The sequence below is a fragment of the Pipistrellus kuhlii genome, unplaced genomic scaffold (genome assembly GCF_014108245.1).
Source record: "Pipistrellus kuhlii isolate mPipKuh1 unplaced genomic scaffold, mPipKuh1.p scaffold_m20_p_26, whole genome shotgun sequence".
In the NCBI taxonomy this organism is placed as follows: domain Eukaryota; kingdom Metazoa; phylum Chordata; class Mammalia; order Chiroptera; family Vespertilionidae; genus Pipistrellus; species Pipistrellus kuhlii.
Window position 1 is genome coordinate 7,343,884 of NW_023425525.1, and position 15,748 is coordinate 7,359,631.

General features: G+C 41.6%; 1 protein-coding gene and 1 non-coding gene across 5 annotated transcripts in view; one reads left to right on the top strand and one right to left on the bottom strand.

Annotated features, from left to right (window-relative positions):
• The window catches only part of CREB5 (cAMP responsive element binding protein 5), a 383,557-nt gene that overhangs the window by 317,727 nt on the left and 50,082 nt on the right, over positions 1-15,748 (top strand). The window lies entirely within an intron of this gene.
• On the bottom strand, positions 13,027-13,133 carry LOC118727893. Its single transcript, XR_004990720.1, has one exon. It is a non-coding gene; the product is annotated as a U6 spliceosomal RNA (small nuclear RNA).

Consider the following 15,748-nt stretch of genomic DNA (forward strand, 5'->3'; position numbering starts at 1 on the left):
GCCCGTGTGTAGTGATGCACTGGGCATCATGAATAATTCAAGTGTTCTAGGAGAGAGCCAGAGGTGCAAGGAAGAGCGTGCCAGATCCATGAATGTGTAGAGTTTCTGCTCCTTTGAACATACATCTTGGTCACCTGCTCAAAAGGAAAGACGGGGACCTTCCATTTCCTTACTGCCCAGTCTCAGGCTCCAGGAGGGATCTTGGCTGTAGTCCTACAAGCCCACTCTGGCGTGTCTCCCTCCCAAGCAATGCAGGCTGACATCCCAAGCTACACACCAGAAGACTGGATGAAGATACACGTCACTTCACGTTCTACCTACAGCTCCTACTAACTGAGAACTAAGCCCGCTGACAAGACCATGCTGGTGAGCCTCCCCTTGCCAACACCATCTTATTCGAGCTGTGAGAACTTGAACAAAAACCACTCCTTTTTATTTCCCCAACGAGCTCTCTAAGCTTTTTACCCCCTGCTTCACTCTCCATTTGGTATTGAGCAACAACGGATTTAAGTAAGATACTTTAAAGATATGGATGCCATGCCTTTGTGTGTATCTGCCTCAGAAGATGCCCTGATAAAGAGAATGACAACAGCTCTCAAAAGGAAAACTTTTTTCTAAAAAGAAAAAACTCTACACATTCATGGATCTGGCACGCTCTTCCTTGCACCTTTGGCTCTCTCCTAGAACACTTGAATTATTCAAGAAAACTGTCTCACCTGAGGTCTGAGCTTATAAACTCCCATTACATAAAAAGGCAACCCTCCCTGAACTTCAAATGTAGGAATAGGTAAGGTTGGTTCTGCTAAATGGGCATGTCTGTATATTGCATTTCGGAATCCATTTTGGGGATAATGAAAGCTTCGGGTTGGGGTGAAGGTTATATGACCCGTGCCCCGGAGAAGTTTACAGCACCACTAAGTGGGAGAGCAGCAAGTTTAATATTGCAGAACAGCTGATGACCAATGCGCCACGTGCACTATGGAGTGGAAGTGCTGTGGAAATCAGGGGAGGAGAACGTGCTTTTGGGCTTGGGTGAGCTGGAGAGAAGACCTTGTCAAGGAAGCAGGAAATGAACAGGTCACTGGAGGAGAAATAGTCTTTGGCTCCTTCAGTTGAGGAAAATGGTATTAAGGGAGAGGTGATGATGCCCTGTTGATAACAGCTGCTCAAGATAAAATTCTCCAATAGATGAATCAAATGCCAGGGGCCAACTCTGTGCCCACGGATGGGCGATAGACCTGTGGAGCTGAGACCGACCCATGTGAGAGACAGAGGTCCCCGTGGCAGGGCACTGGGTGTTGGCCAGCCCATGGAGACTCTGAGGAAATGGTCATTATCTCTGAGGCAATAATGAGTCACTAAGGATGACGTGTAGGGAGGGACACGATGAAATCAATTTTGGGGGAGATAAATCTAGCAGTGATGTGCAAGAAGCACATATCAGCTAGTAACAAGAAAGCCCCCACTAAATTAGGACTATCCCAGGCCCACTTTGGGGAGCATTTCACAGTGATTAAACCATGAAGTCAGCTCACTTCTGCTGATGGCTGCGGAACAGGGATCCTGACAGCTGTTCCCTACGAAAAGAATGAAATGAGTGCTGCCAGCCAAAGACACAGCTAGTAAGCAGGTAGCCTCAATTCTGTCAGTGTCAGAGACTAAAGTGTATTTCTAAAGTGTTCCAGAGATCTTTAAGGCCATTCAGTCGTTCACTCATTTAGCTAACATTTATTCAAACCTACCATGTACTGGGCACCATGACAGGCCCTGGGGGTATAAAAAAACATGAAAGCATTGTCTTCTCAAAGAACTTATTTCAAATTGCTGTAGATGTTTTGTATAGAACATAGGAAGGTGCAGAGGCCCAGAGTTTATAGAGTATACATATAGCACCACTGTATGCAAGCCTCCTACCTTGAACGATGTACCTACATGTGGTGAGCACTTAGTGGCCTTGAAGAGAGTCGGTTACAGTCACATTAACAGGAAGGACCTGCAACTCCCTTTATCAGGTAGTAAAAGTAATTGTGCCTCGGTAGCCCTGGCGTTTCACTGTCATAGAGACCTGCTTATTTTGCACTGAGAAAGGATTCTCTTCAGAAATTTTAGTTGAGACCCAAAACTTCCCTAGCCAGCATGACTACCATGGTGTTCTCCATGATGGCTCCTCCTCAAGCACCACATTGGTTATTATTGTAATATCAGCCACAACCATATGCTTTGAACTTGGCAAGCACCTTAACTAATTTCAGAGTCATATGTTAGGAGTTGATCGCAGTTTTCAGAGAGAGAGAGGTCAATTATTATTCTTGCATCATGTTTAAATTGCTGGTTATAAGAATTCAATACATAGTTTTATAGATAATTGGTTCAGGCACTTTGCTTTCTCAGATTGTATAATCAACCATTAAGAAATGAATTTTGACATCCTGCAGTATGTTGTTTACAGGTACCAAGTTAAACACAGTTAGTACCCATCATGTTGCATTACTGCCAGTCATCAATTAGTCATGCTAATTTTTTTAGCATATTGTTATATAGTGTTTTCCTTCAGCCAGGCACTACTCTAAATACTTTGTAAATAGTAGCACATTGAATCATTATAACAATCTTTATTATCATTTATTATTTTATAGAGGAGGAAACTGAGGTGCAGAAATGTTTAATAGTTATGCAAAAGCCTGTAGTTTGTAAGTGCCAGTACTGACATTAAATCCAGGAGTCTCAGTGCTGGAGTTCATGTTGCCATAACCATATGCAGTAGTATGGGGAAAGTAATAATTTTAGTAGAGAAAGTTAAGTGGTGGTAGTGATAAACTAGTAGGAGTAGGATTTTAGTACCCGTAGCATAACAACAGCAGCAGTGTTGATAGTAGTAGTGGCAGCACTGTAGAATATTGCAGTACTGTAGTCAGAGGAGTAATAGCAGCCTAATAACAGTAATTGTAGTAATAGTGGTAGTGGTGCAGTGTAGTGTTGTGATGTTGGTGGTAGTAGCATCAGTGGTTGTGGTGGTGATGGTGTAGTGCACATGTGTCAAACACAAGGCCCGCGGGCCAAATCCGTCCCGCCAGGCCTTGCAATGTGGCCCGCACCGCGCTGTCATCACTGCACTCCGCTGCGTTTCCATCACAATAACAGTTTATGACTGTTCAGTAAACCATTCGGCCCGCGATTTAGGCTGGATTTTAGATTTTGGCCCCTTCTCTGATTGAGTTCGACACCCCTAGTGTAGTGTGTTGTAGTATTAGTGGTAGTAGCAGCAGTGGTAGTGGTAGTGGTGGTGGTAGTGGTGGTCTAGTGCTGCGGTGTTAGTGGTAGTAGCAGCAGTGGTAGTGGTGGTGGTGGTGGTGGTGGTGTAGTGTGATAGTGGTAGTAGCAGCAGTGGTTGTGGTAGTGGTGGTGGTGGTGGTATAGTGTTGTGGTGTTAGTGGTAGTAGCAGCAGTGGTTGTGGTGGTGGTGGTGTAGTGTGTTGTAGTATTAGTGGTAGTAGCATCAGTGGTTGTGGTGGTGATGGTGTAGTGTGATAGTGGTAGTAGCAGCAGTGGTAGTGGTGGTGGTGGTGGTGGTGGTGGTGATGGTGTAGTGTGTTGTTGTATTATTAGTGGTAGTAGCAGCAGTGGTAGTGGTAGTGGTGGTGGTGGTGGTGTAGTGCTGCGGTGTTAGTGGTAGTAGCAGCAGTGGTAGTGGTGGTGGTGGTGGTGGTGGTGTAGTGTGTTGTTGTAGTATTAGTGGTAGTAGCAGCAGTGGTTGTGGTAGTGGTGGTGGTGGTGGTGGTATAGTGCTGCGGTGTTAGTGGTAGTAGCAGCAGTGGTAGTGGTGGTGGTGGTGGTGGTGGTGTAGTGTGTTGTTGTAGTATTAGTGGTAGTAGCAGCAGTGGTAGTGGTAGTGGTGGTGGTGGTGGTGGTGGTGTAGTGCTGCGGTGTTAGTGGTAGTAGCAGCAGTGGTGGTGGTGGTGGTGGTGGTGGTGGTGTAGTGTGATAGTGGTAGTAGCAGCAGTGGTAGTAGTGGTAATGGTATAGTGTAGTATCGTAGTGTTAGTAGTAATAATCATAGGAGTAGCTGTCACCATTGTCTCTGTCATTCTTTCAGAGATGAGGATATTGAGGCTTAGGAAGGCTAATAACTAGTAAGTGTCAGAAAGGATGGTGCCCACATGTATCTGAGTCCTTTGCTATCTCTCAGGGTGAGCACAGAAGAAAAGAGCTGTTCTGTAGCCTGTGGAAATCAGGGCTGAGATGCGTTTTTGCCAATTCCAGTGTGGCCATTGGTTTGGTAATGCTGCCTTACCTTAGGTGCTTGGATGGTTTCGGTTGTCACTCTTGGTTGACTGTCATATTCAAGCTTGCTGGAGAGTAGCTGCTAAGTGTGAGGGCTGGCATGTGAAGAGAAGGGAAAAGCCAGTCAAATTAGTTGTGACTGAACTACCTTGTCAATTCAGGGAGACAGATCAACCCAGTAGCCTCATGTGGGACCCCACTGGGGTCCGAGCCACTAGTCTGCAGGTCACTGAGTCAGGCCCCTCTGAAATCCCCCCTCTCTCCTCCCCTGCCACTTAGAGCAGTAAAGACCGATTAAACATGTTTATATGTAATTTGAAAATGGTTCTTTCAGGAAATGTGTGGCTCTTTAAAGTCATTTTAAAACCTGAGATTTTACTTTAGTTTATTTATATTATAGCCAAAAAGAGCCCAAAGCTGAGCACCAAGTCCATGATATATGGCGTCCTCCAGGAGGATTGTCAGAACTGGTTTATATAGTTTCACTCTATCAATATAGCCTTTCACGGCTCCTAATTAGTTTTGTTGGTTGACTTACAGAAAAGTGTATTGAAAGTGAGCCGTCAGTAATTCCACTGAGCATTAATGAAAAGCACACACTGTCAGGAGGCCAGTGGAGGAGCAGATGGCTCCGTCCTGGGCACCCCTCATTCCTACTGAGGGTTATTAACTCAACTGTTTCTCCTAGAATACACGTCAGTAGAAACGTCTGAAGATTATTCCGACCACGGATATGTGTGTTTGTGTGTGAGTGTACACGCACAGGCACACACATATTTTTTTTCCCCTTAAGTAAACCAAGATTGATGATAAATGAAGATTAATTGAGCTTTTGGAATACCTACCCAGTACACTTCTGTTAACATAGATGCCACAGAGATTGTATTGGAAACGCAGCTGAGTTTGGGCTAAGGTACTGTGTATCTTGCCAAGTAGAAAGGAAATTGCTCCAAAATAAAGAGAAGAAGCAATAAAATATAAATTTGCCCAATTTTGACATTTGCTGTTGCCAGCTCTGTGAAGTCTGACTTTGGTTATTTATTCTTACGTGGGATTTCTTAGAATAATGCATTTGAAGAATGCAGTCTCTGGGTCTCAATAGCCCGAGCAGATGTGTAGTGTGCTTTTGTGGTTTTTACAGTAGAGATGTGCTGTCTCGCAGAAAGTATAGATGCGCAATTAGACTTTCACAGTGTACACATTCATGCAGATCAAGCCGTGCTCCTTAAACGAGGGCTTAGTTTTCTTTATTTCCTGCTGAGTTTACCAAGTGGAGCACTGGCTGCCAGCATTTCCAGCTAAATAAGTCTGCTGCAAAACCAGTGCCATTCATGGGTGCTCAGGCTGGTTGGAGGTCGGTGGACAGAGAATGGGAACCAGGAGGGTCATGTGTCAACACTCCCGCTTGTCTCTGCGCCTGTAACTCTGGCAGCGGGATAGTTTGGAATGCAGATACCACGCCACTTTGCAGAGCGCATGACATGCTCAGGTTTATGTTTGTCTGTGGTATGCCATGGTTGTTTATTATGTGGGAGAAACGGAAAGCTTGCCAATCCGCATCACTAATGCGAGTTTGACTGATGACATCAGCAGTAAACTGGAATTTAGCTTCTAACCACATACACATAGGTCTCAGGCTGCTGGTTACGCCATGATGTCAACCCCGATGCCCCCTTCATTAGCTGGTGTGCGTTTCAGGGTAGGTGCCAAGAGAAAGAATTTGGTTTTGTTTTCCTAATGCACCAAACACGCTGTGAACAATAGAAATACTTCTCTCAACAATTTTCTGGCTTTTCGATTTCCCAACTCTGTTAATTACACCCTCTGAGTGTGTATTTCCAGGTCTTTATTAGAACACAACATTACCTACAGGAGAGCTGATCTCTAGCGCAGATTGGGTTTGCACACACCCCTCTCCTCTCCCTGGAGACTCTGTTGGCATCCGCGAGTGGCAGCGAAACCAGACCGGCCAAGTTATTCTGCACTTCTGCGGCATTCCTGCAGGTTAAGACAGTGGCCCGACCAGTGCAGAGAGATGTTTACAAGGTCCTGCTAATGATACCACCTTGACAATCCAGGGAATGATTCAGACCTGCCAAAGGTTTCGCTTCCCCCAATGCTGCCTCTGCATGTTTGTGTTCATCTGATGGGCAGTCTTGCCACCACTTATATAGGGCACATATTATCATTTGTGGCTGTCTCTTTGTGAATCAGCATTTACCTCGTCAGTAGACTGTTTGACCATGTGCAACTAAACTATTTATGAAAAAGCATTTCACTCCAAAATAGAACATACTTACTAACATGTGCCCATTTGGAGCAGATCCACATCTAGAGACAAGAAGAAGTGTAAAAGGATAGATTGGTTTTTAAAAAAGAATAAAGAAGTATAACTTACATATGACCAGCTTTTGTATGAATGCATCTGTGAGCCCTACACCACTGCTCTCTTGGCACAGAAATGAATACAAATGAAATTGTTGCTGAATATATGAGATAAATTTAATTAGGTGTAATAATAGTACTCTTCATTTTCAAAGCATTTTACAAATGCTAACTAATTAATTTCCCCCAATATTTCCAGTGGCAGGAACAAATAGTCTCCTTGTGCTTTCAGTGGCAGACACAGGGTGCTCACCTCCCAGGAGGACCCTCAGGGACTCTGTATGTACATATTCTCCTGCTTCCCACACATGAAACCGAAATGAAAATTGTCACATGGGAAACTGAGACACAGCACGAAGCAGCATAAGACTGACAGGTTTAGAGAGACAAAAGAAATGGATTATAATGTCCAGAAATTTGAAGTACATCAGTGTATGTCTGATGATCTCAAGTTCAAGGGGAGGAAAAAAAATTAAGATGAAGAGAAATATATTTTCATGTATACTGGTTTACTAGGAGTAAAGTGTGTTTCTCTGAGCGGGAAGACCTTGGATGAAACTGTAGATGTGGTTCCACATTTCCTGTTAACCAGCGATGAGCTCTTGGGCAGTTTCTTAACTGCTCTGAGCTTCTCCCTCATCTATAAAATTGGGAGAGGCAGACAAGATCGCCTAGGCCCCCTTTGTTCTTAAATTCACAAGTCTCTGTTCAAGGCAAATGGTGAGTCAATGGGCACATCTCCATTCTTCAGAAGGGTCTCTGCAGAATGTTTTAAATATATTTTTAAAGATTTCAGAGAGAGGTAGGGAGAGGAAGCGAGAGAGGGAGAAATCTTGATGAGAGAGAACCATTGATCAAACACCTCCAGCACACCCCCTATAGATCCAACCCAAAACCTGGCTTGTGCCCTGACAGGCAGTGGAACCAGCAACCTCCTGGTGCACAGGATGATGCTCAACCAACTGAGCCACACCAGCTGGGCTCACAGAATGTTTCTTGAGTGGGTACCTCTTTAGCTGCTGAGTGAGGGAACATGGTATAAATCTCCACACAATACATTTATCTAATTACATTTAAACTGAAGCCTTAATTAAAGATTTCTCTCTCATGGCACCATACCAATATCACAAATGCAGGTAGGGTAGGGTTTTAAACTGGAGAAAGTCTTAGAGTTAATTAACATTTTGTATGTCTAGGAGAGGGTTCATTTTTTTCCTCTATATTGTCACTTTAAACGTGAGTGTGTGTGTGTGTGTGTGTGTGTGTGTGTGAGAGAGAGAGAGAGAGAGAGAGAGAGAGAGAGAGAGAGAGAGAGAGAGAGAGAGAGAGAGATTTGTCTTACAGAAATGTTTGTGTATGGAGTAAAAGTGGTAATTCAGGAAAATAAGCCAATTGTATATGTCAAGACTTGTGAAGATTTTGGAGATTCCTTAAGTACTTAAATTATTTTTTAAAGAGAGTGTGATTCTGGTTGTTTTTAGAAACAAAATAATTTTTAGAAGTGAGTCTGTGACATAAATATAAAATAGTGTGGAACACACGAATCTCAGAAAAAGAAAATTTGTAGCAAGGAGAAAGATAAACCCACCAAGTTATTTAAATTAAAGCCTTATATTTTCCCCCAAATATCCATGCAGCATTGGTCATGTGATCCAGATTTATTGTTGTTGTTTTTGTTTTGTTTTTTTAATTTGGTGGCTACATTTAATATAAACTATTATTTTGATTGTCCTGGGCGGGGGGGAGAGTGGTCTGTTAACTTAAATGCTTCACATTTCACAGAAAATCCTAAGATACCAGGTAAAATCATTATTTTTTTAAAAAAACAAATTTGTATAAATAGAATTTTACAGATTTGGATGTCAAATGATGTGCTCAAATGTTCAGGTCACAGATTAAATCACTTTTCATTTTGAAAGAATTCTCCAACATATTGTATTTGGTAGTTTGAATTTCTGGCAAACCTTTATTCGCTCTTCTTTTGCTCTGATTGATGTGGACAAGGACTTGAATTGTATAGACAGCATTAACTGCAAATTCCTGCAGAAACACAACTAATGCTGCAGAACTTTAAGCAAAATAATGCTGTGGCATCACTTTCTTGACCATTTTATAACTGTATTTCTGTGTCATCCACAGTTAAGGAACTTCTGTTCCTTAACTTGAATCATCCCTCCTAATCAACAAAAAAATAATAAAATAAAAACCTGATAATCCCAAGTATACTTTTCTTTCCTTAAGCGAAGTTGCTATGTGTCCTAAACTTAAACTCGGCTATTTCCGTTTCTTTCTGAGACTCTCAGATGCCCTCTGGACAGCATGACACTGAGACAGTGCAGTTTTGTTCATTCATTTATTTCCTCCTGCAGCTTTAGTGCTTCGTTCTGTGAGAGCCGAGAGGCGTGATAAATCCGCTAGAGATTCTTGGCTGTAATCACTAGTTAGCGTAAATGCCATGTCCCCGAGGATCTTACTTATAAAAGTGTTCGCTGTGAATGCGGGGCTTGTTAGCTGCCTTCACAGAGTTCGCTGGGGAAGACACGGACTGTCAGGAGCCTTAAATAAAGTGGGAGCCTTGAAAAGAGAGGCTGCACTTTGCATGTGTCTTCGTCAGCCCCTGGGCTTCTGGAGGGTGATCGCATCAGAAACGCTCCTGTTTGTCCTGGGAGCTTTTCCTGACGATCTGTTTGGCCCTTTAATACACAAACATGCTTGCTCCCGCAACCATGAAACTGGTTCATGCGAGCTGCGGCACCCTTGGTATAATACTTTACTGACAGGCGTTCATTCAAGTTCTGAGGTTGCATGCATTATCAAAACAGACGTTTCCCTTTGGGGGAGTGCAAGAAGAGCCATTTCAAAGGAAGCCCCCTTTCCTTTCTGTAATTTGCTTTTCAAGACAGACCATTATTTTTTAAAAGCTTGGGATGGGGAAAAATTTTTAGTCATTAGGAATATGAAAATCTTGGGTTTGTTGCTTTAATGTTGTCAAGAAATCTGGGAAGTTTCCCATGCAATTAAACACCCTCTACCCCAACCCCTCCATTACGGTCCCACACTCAGACCCTGAAGAGCTGTCCTCCCTCCCCCCAGACACCGCTCTCCCTGTGGCCTGTGCCTGGCTGCCTTACAGCACAGAGCTGTGGTAAAAGGGCTCTTGAGTCTGTTTTCAGTAGATTATCAATGTCCCTATAAACCAATCTCTTATTCTGGGCTTTCATGATTGGTAACAGACATTTTTCATTAGAAATGCTTCCGAAACTTTTTTCTTGTTTACAAGAGCATGAGATCATTATTTTACTGAGTGAGGGTAGGATAGAAATATAATTCACGATGCTGAAGAAGTTTCCTTCAGTGTCCCCTCAATGGACATAGAAATCATTTTTCGAATGACCTGCATTCACCTCTAAGTTCTCTCACATTTTTTATGTCATTCATTATTTTTTAAAATTGCAACCAAACTATAAATAAGATCATGCCAACATTACAACAGATTACACGGTGTTACACACTAGCCAGAGCCGAAATGCAGGGACGGCCCCGATCCCCTTAGAAGAAAACGGACCTAGAAGTTGACGCTTTTCGTCTGCCATTAGCCAGTTGGGTTTTGGATAGCAAACACAGCACTTTGCCAAGCTGTAAAATTCATGATGTTTAAGAGAAAGATCAAAACTAAAACTAGAGGGTTTATACGTGTAAATATTAGCTTGGTGCAAATATTCCTGTTGGATGGTCTTTGACCGTTTGATTCCGGTGGATTAAAAGAAAGTCTGAGCTATAATTTATTTGTTTTCTATTTCCAGAGTATGCTTTTCCACTTTTTAAAACTCTTAGCCAATATTACTGATTTTATAAAGTCGCTGTCTTCCTGAGAAATAAATGTTTTTCTCAATGGATGGACTATTAAATTTGTAAACTTAGGTTTATTTGATATCTTTTAAGTAACTGGCACTGTGTGTGTGTGTGTGTGTGTGTGTGTGTGTGTATGTGTTTTGCTAGTGTCTAACTGTACATGTTGATAGTAATTTCTGTGCCTGTTGTCAGAAATTCATTTCTGAGGATAATGAGATTTAGAAGGGTCACTTATATCCTGTTGATGTCACATAAATCATCTTTCATCATTTCAGTGTCAATTTTGCCTTCACATGGTCTCTTATATATGTGTCTGCTATGAAGTTTATAGTCAAATTCTCTACTTATTATAGCCATGACATATCTAAAATATTGGTCATTAAAATGGTGACAAAGATGAGCTGATTATTTCACTGTTATTTACATGAGTGATGTTTTCATTATTTTGAATCATAAAATATTTGAGAGGCTCCCAAAAACAGACTTTATAATGAATTAGCCTTTGGATATTTCATCTCTGGTAGCCACTGTTATGATGGAAACTATAAAGAGCAGAGACACTAGCAGATATTTTGATATTGCCCAACTGGCCTGACTTTCTTGAACACAAGCTGAGTTGTTTTATTAAAGGACAGTAACATAAGAGTGTATTTTCTAGATGTTTCACCCTTGTATAAATCCGGCACTTTAAAATGTGAGAATATTTATTCAGGGTTTTTAAAAATATATTTTTATTGATTTTGTACTGAGAGGAAGGGAGAGAGATAGAGAGTTAGAAACATCGATGAGAGAGAGTCATCAATCAGCTGCCTCTTGCACACCTCCCACTGGGGATATGCCCGCAACCAAGGTATATTGCCCTTGACTGGAATCGAACCCAGGACCCTTCAGTCCCCAAGCCGACGCTCTATCCATTGAGCCAAACTGGTTCCGGCTATTCAGGATTTTTTTTAACCAGCATTTTCACTAAAAGCAACATGAGTAGATGGTGGGTATGCGGTTAAATCCTTAGCTGTTGTTCCTTCCTTTGGTTTTCATCTCTCAAGTAGAGCAAATGCTACAAAATCATATTTGCCCTACCCATATCCTTGCATTGACATCTATATTGATCTCTCCCATGGAGCCATGACATAAGTAGATAAGAAAGGAGACTGAAAGGGGATACAAAAACAAAAGCAACCAAAAAAGAGGGTCAGCCGGGGTGATACTGAAAAAGGAAAATATTGGTCAAGACATCGATGGCTTCAGAAGAAAATTCTCTTCTTTGCCTATTGGTTTTCCAGCAGAAAATCTGTTTCTCATCAATTGCACCAGATCTCAAACTCAGAAGTTTTTATGAGGGACACACAGTAAGGTGCCAGAGGAGAGTAAAGGGGTAACAGGTAGAACATATTTCCACATAGGGCCACCACCCCACTCCAGCCTTCTCTCTGCTCAGTGGTGGCCAATTGCTGAAGCCAGTGCCTATGTGCAGGCCCCTTTGGGAGTGAACTGCAAGTCCGCACTGACTCTAATCTCACAAGTTTTCTCTGGGTGACACAGCAGAAACAGGCTGGGGTTTTGAAATAAGACTAACATGAGTTTAACACCTTGGACCAGTTGCTTAGATATGGAGCTACAGTGTTCCAGAGGTAAGCTTGAAATCCTAAAAAATAGAATGAGATAATATTTTTATGTTCATTAGCACATGCCTAGTGCATTCTAAGAACTCATTAAGGATATTTATTAGTTTAGCTACTATGCTCAATTTCTTTATGATATAAACCAGGGGTCCTCAAACTTTTTAAAGTGGGGGCCAGATCACGGGCCGTAGTTTGAAGACCCCTGATATAAACCATCTCTTTGAAACTACTTCAAAATAATTTGGCTAAATAATGAGAAATAATGTTTAACAAAAAGAAGAAAAAGTATTTTTGTTAAATTTTCCACCTGGTTCTCAGTAAGGAATTTAAACAGACCGCTCGAACCCTATCTAAATGTTGTCTAGCTTCCTCCATAAAGCTCAAGAGAAGTTGAATCATTCCGAGTACAGCTAATGTTTGAGAAAGAAGGAGTGGGGCTGCCCAGTTTTTAGCCATAAGACTGAAGACTGTCCATCACATTGTGTTTATCAAACTGGTGACCAGGGAAGGACTCTCATGGGTCCCTGAGCCTTAAGTCATAGTAAGGATGAGCCTCTGCCAGGCTCCAGGTCAGCCCGATGGTGTTAACCTGGTATACTCTCAGGTCTCCTCACTTACTGGTCTGCACTGGAAAATGGACGGGCCGCCGTGCCTCCTCACTAATGAGCTGTTTCATGTCCAAGGTAACTCTTGGGGACAGCGTGATGATCACACTGAACCTCTATAAAGCTTGCAGGAAATGCAAGTCCTTTGTGTGCCAGTTTAAACACAGAGCCTGAACATTACATCTCTGTGCTTATGTCCAGTTCTGCTTCTTTTGCTTGTGTGTTTGTTGTGACGAAGCGTAATACACACTTGGGTTTATTTATTATTTTATTATTATTATTTTAACACGAAATGCTTCACAAATTTGCATGTCATCCTTGTTCAGAGGCCATGCTAATCTTCTCTGTATCGTTCCGTTTTTAGTCTGTGTGCTGCCGAAGCGAGCACCACACTTGGCTTTAAACTGTGTGCTTGGAGAAAACTTCTGGAAGGACAGCTGCTCAGTACCTTAAGTTCTGTCTTCACTTCATGACTTCGTTTTTTATAAAATTAAAATGACTTAATTTAGAATTTATGAACCCAAGACTTTAGCCCATTTTTTAAAATTCTTCCTCCTCCCATGTGTGAATTTTTCATTTATTTTCATTGTGAGTATGTGAACCAGTCTTAGCTACAAGCAAAATGTCACTGACGTGTCAGAGAGCATGAGACACACACACACACACACACACACACACACAGAGAGAGAGAGAGAGAGAGAGAGAGAGAGAGAGAGAGAGAGAGAGAGAGAGAGAGAGAGAGAGAATGGAAATTTTGAGATGGGTTAGTCAGGCTCTCTGTGGTTGCTATATTCATAACATTGTTTTCTTTTTTTTGAGCTTTGCTCTCTTCTTTCAGGAATCGTCTTATTAGTAAATATCTTAGCAAACCTGGGTTCATTTTGAACTTGGCAGTAATTCTGATTAGAGTTGTTGCAAAATAACCGTTCAGTCCAGCATGGCCCTAAATGCTCAGTTTCCTAGGGGAATCAGGACAGACGTGGTTCAGACTGATGAGTGTTTCTGACCTTTAACTCTTGTTTGGGGGAGGAGAAGCACACTACAAATACCCTTTCTCCCACCCTCAACTGTATCTCAGTGGCCTTTTTCATGTGAAAGAAAGCTACTTTTAAAATTAGGAAGCTTCAAAGCATCTATATACACTGAGTAGCCAGATTATTATGATCTCTGAATGCATAATAATCTGGCCAGTGTGTGTGTGTGTGTGTGTGTGTGTGTGTGTGTGTGTGTGTGTATTAGAAGCCCAGTGCATGAATTCATGCATGGATGGGGTCTGGCCAGCATGGCCAGGGGGAGGGGACATGGGCAGTTGGCCAGCCTACCTGCTGATTGAACTCCTGGTCTAGGGGACAATTTGCATATAAGCCTTTTATTATATAGGATATTCACTGAGTGGCCAGATTATTATGCATTCAGAAATCATAATAATCTGGCCACTCAGTGTATATCCTTCTAGCCCCTGCTCCAGAGCTCAACTAGGGGATAGAAGCAGCCAATGGTGCCTAAAGTCTCTTCATCCTAAAGTAGCTCCTTAAAGATTAATCTTTTATGATCCATCAAATTTAATACCTGTTTAAGGGATTTTGCATCCATTCAGGTGGCCTACAAATACATTAAAGTTTTATTTTATTGTAAAAAATAAAAAAGTTAAAATTTGAATAAATTTGAATAAAGGTTCTATAGAGAAACTATTCAAACATTCTTTTTTTTTCATCAGAAATATTTATTTGTTTATTTATTCTTTATTTATTTATTTATTTATTTATTTTTTAATTTATTATTTTTATTTTAACATTGCCCCCCCTCCCATACATACCCTCCCTCCCCAGAGTTTTGTGTCCATTGGTTGTACTTATATGCATGTATACAAGTCCTTCGATTGATCTCTTATCTCCCCCAGATCTCCCTACTCTCCCCGCTGTAATTTTACAGTCTGCTTGTTGCTCTACTGTCTTTATATCTATCTTTTGGTTTGTCAGTTTATAATGTTTTTTAATATCCATAAATGAGTGAGGCCATGTGGTATTTCTCTTTCATTGACTGGCTTATTTCACTCAGCATGATGTTCTCTAGTTCTATCCAGGTTGCTGCAAATGATGAGAATTCCTTCTTTTTTATGGCAGCATAGTATTCCATTGTGTAGATGTACCATAGTTTTTTGATCCAATCATCTGCTAACATTCTTAACATATTTGAGAGAAGTCAATTTAAAAAGATCCTCATAAGGATAAAAAAAATAGCACTATCATTTATACAATTTTGGGACTTTGCACACTTTCGACTTATTTGGTAAAAAAGGCAGACAGAATTAAATTTTATTTGGGTCCATTGTGTGGAGGGATGGGTTTGGGGAAGAAGAGATTTGAGGGGCATAAAGTGCCCTTATGCGAGGGAGGCACACTTCTTTCCTATCCCCAGAAGGGAAAGAGGAAAGGCTAGTGAAGAAAAAGACTCTCCAGGAAAGAGGATGTAAAGATGGAGAAGTTTCAGGAAGGTGACTGCTGGCATTTGGAAACACTTACCATACCATGCTTGAGTCTCCCCCTTCTTGGGGGGACTTCTACGTTCCCAGAATGGGTAAAGAAGCCAAAACCATGTTGCATAAAGTAGGAGTAAAGGAATCACACACCTAACCTGAGATGTAGCCATTACCCTCAGTATTTGGAAATCTGCAGTGTGGGAAAGGAGTTAGAGTGCAGAAAGACTGATCTTGCCTCAGGTTGAAATAGAGTGCTGTATAATCAGTGAGCCTTTCCGGTTCAGACGTGAAATGTAAACCTTTTGAGGACACTGCGTGTGTGTTTAGGAAAGAGGGATTGCTCCATAAAATCTCCAGTTTTAATTCTTCTATGACGAAGTTAAAGTTTTAAGCAGTCACTTTTGGACAAGTCTCAAGAGAATCCTACAAACACTGAAATTTGGTTATGAGCTCCAAACTAGTTCCACCATTAATGACATCATATAAAGAAATTCCTCCCACCCAAATGAGTTAACCACATTGGC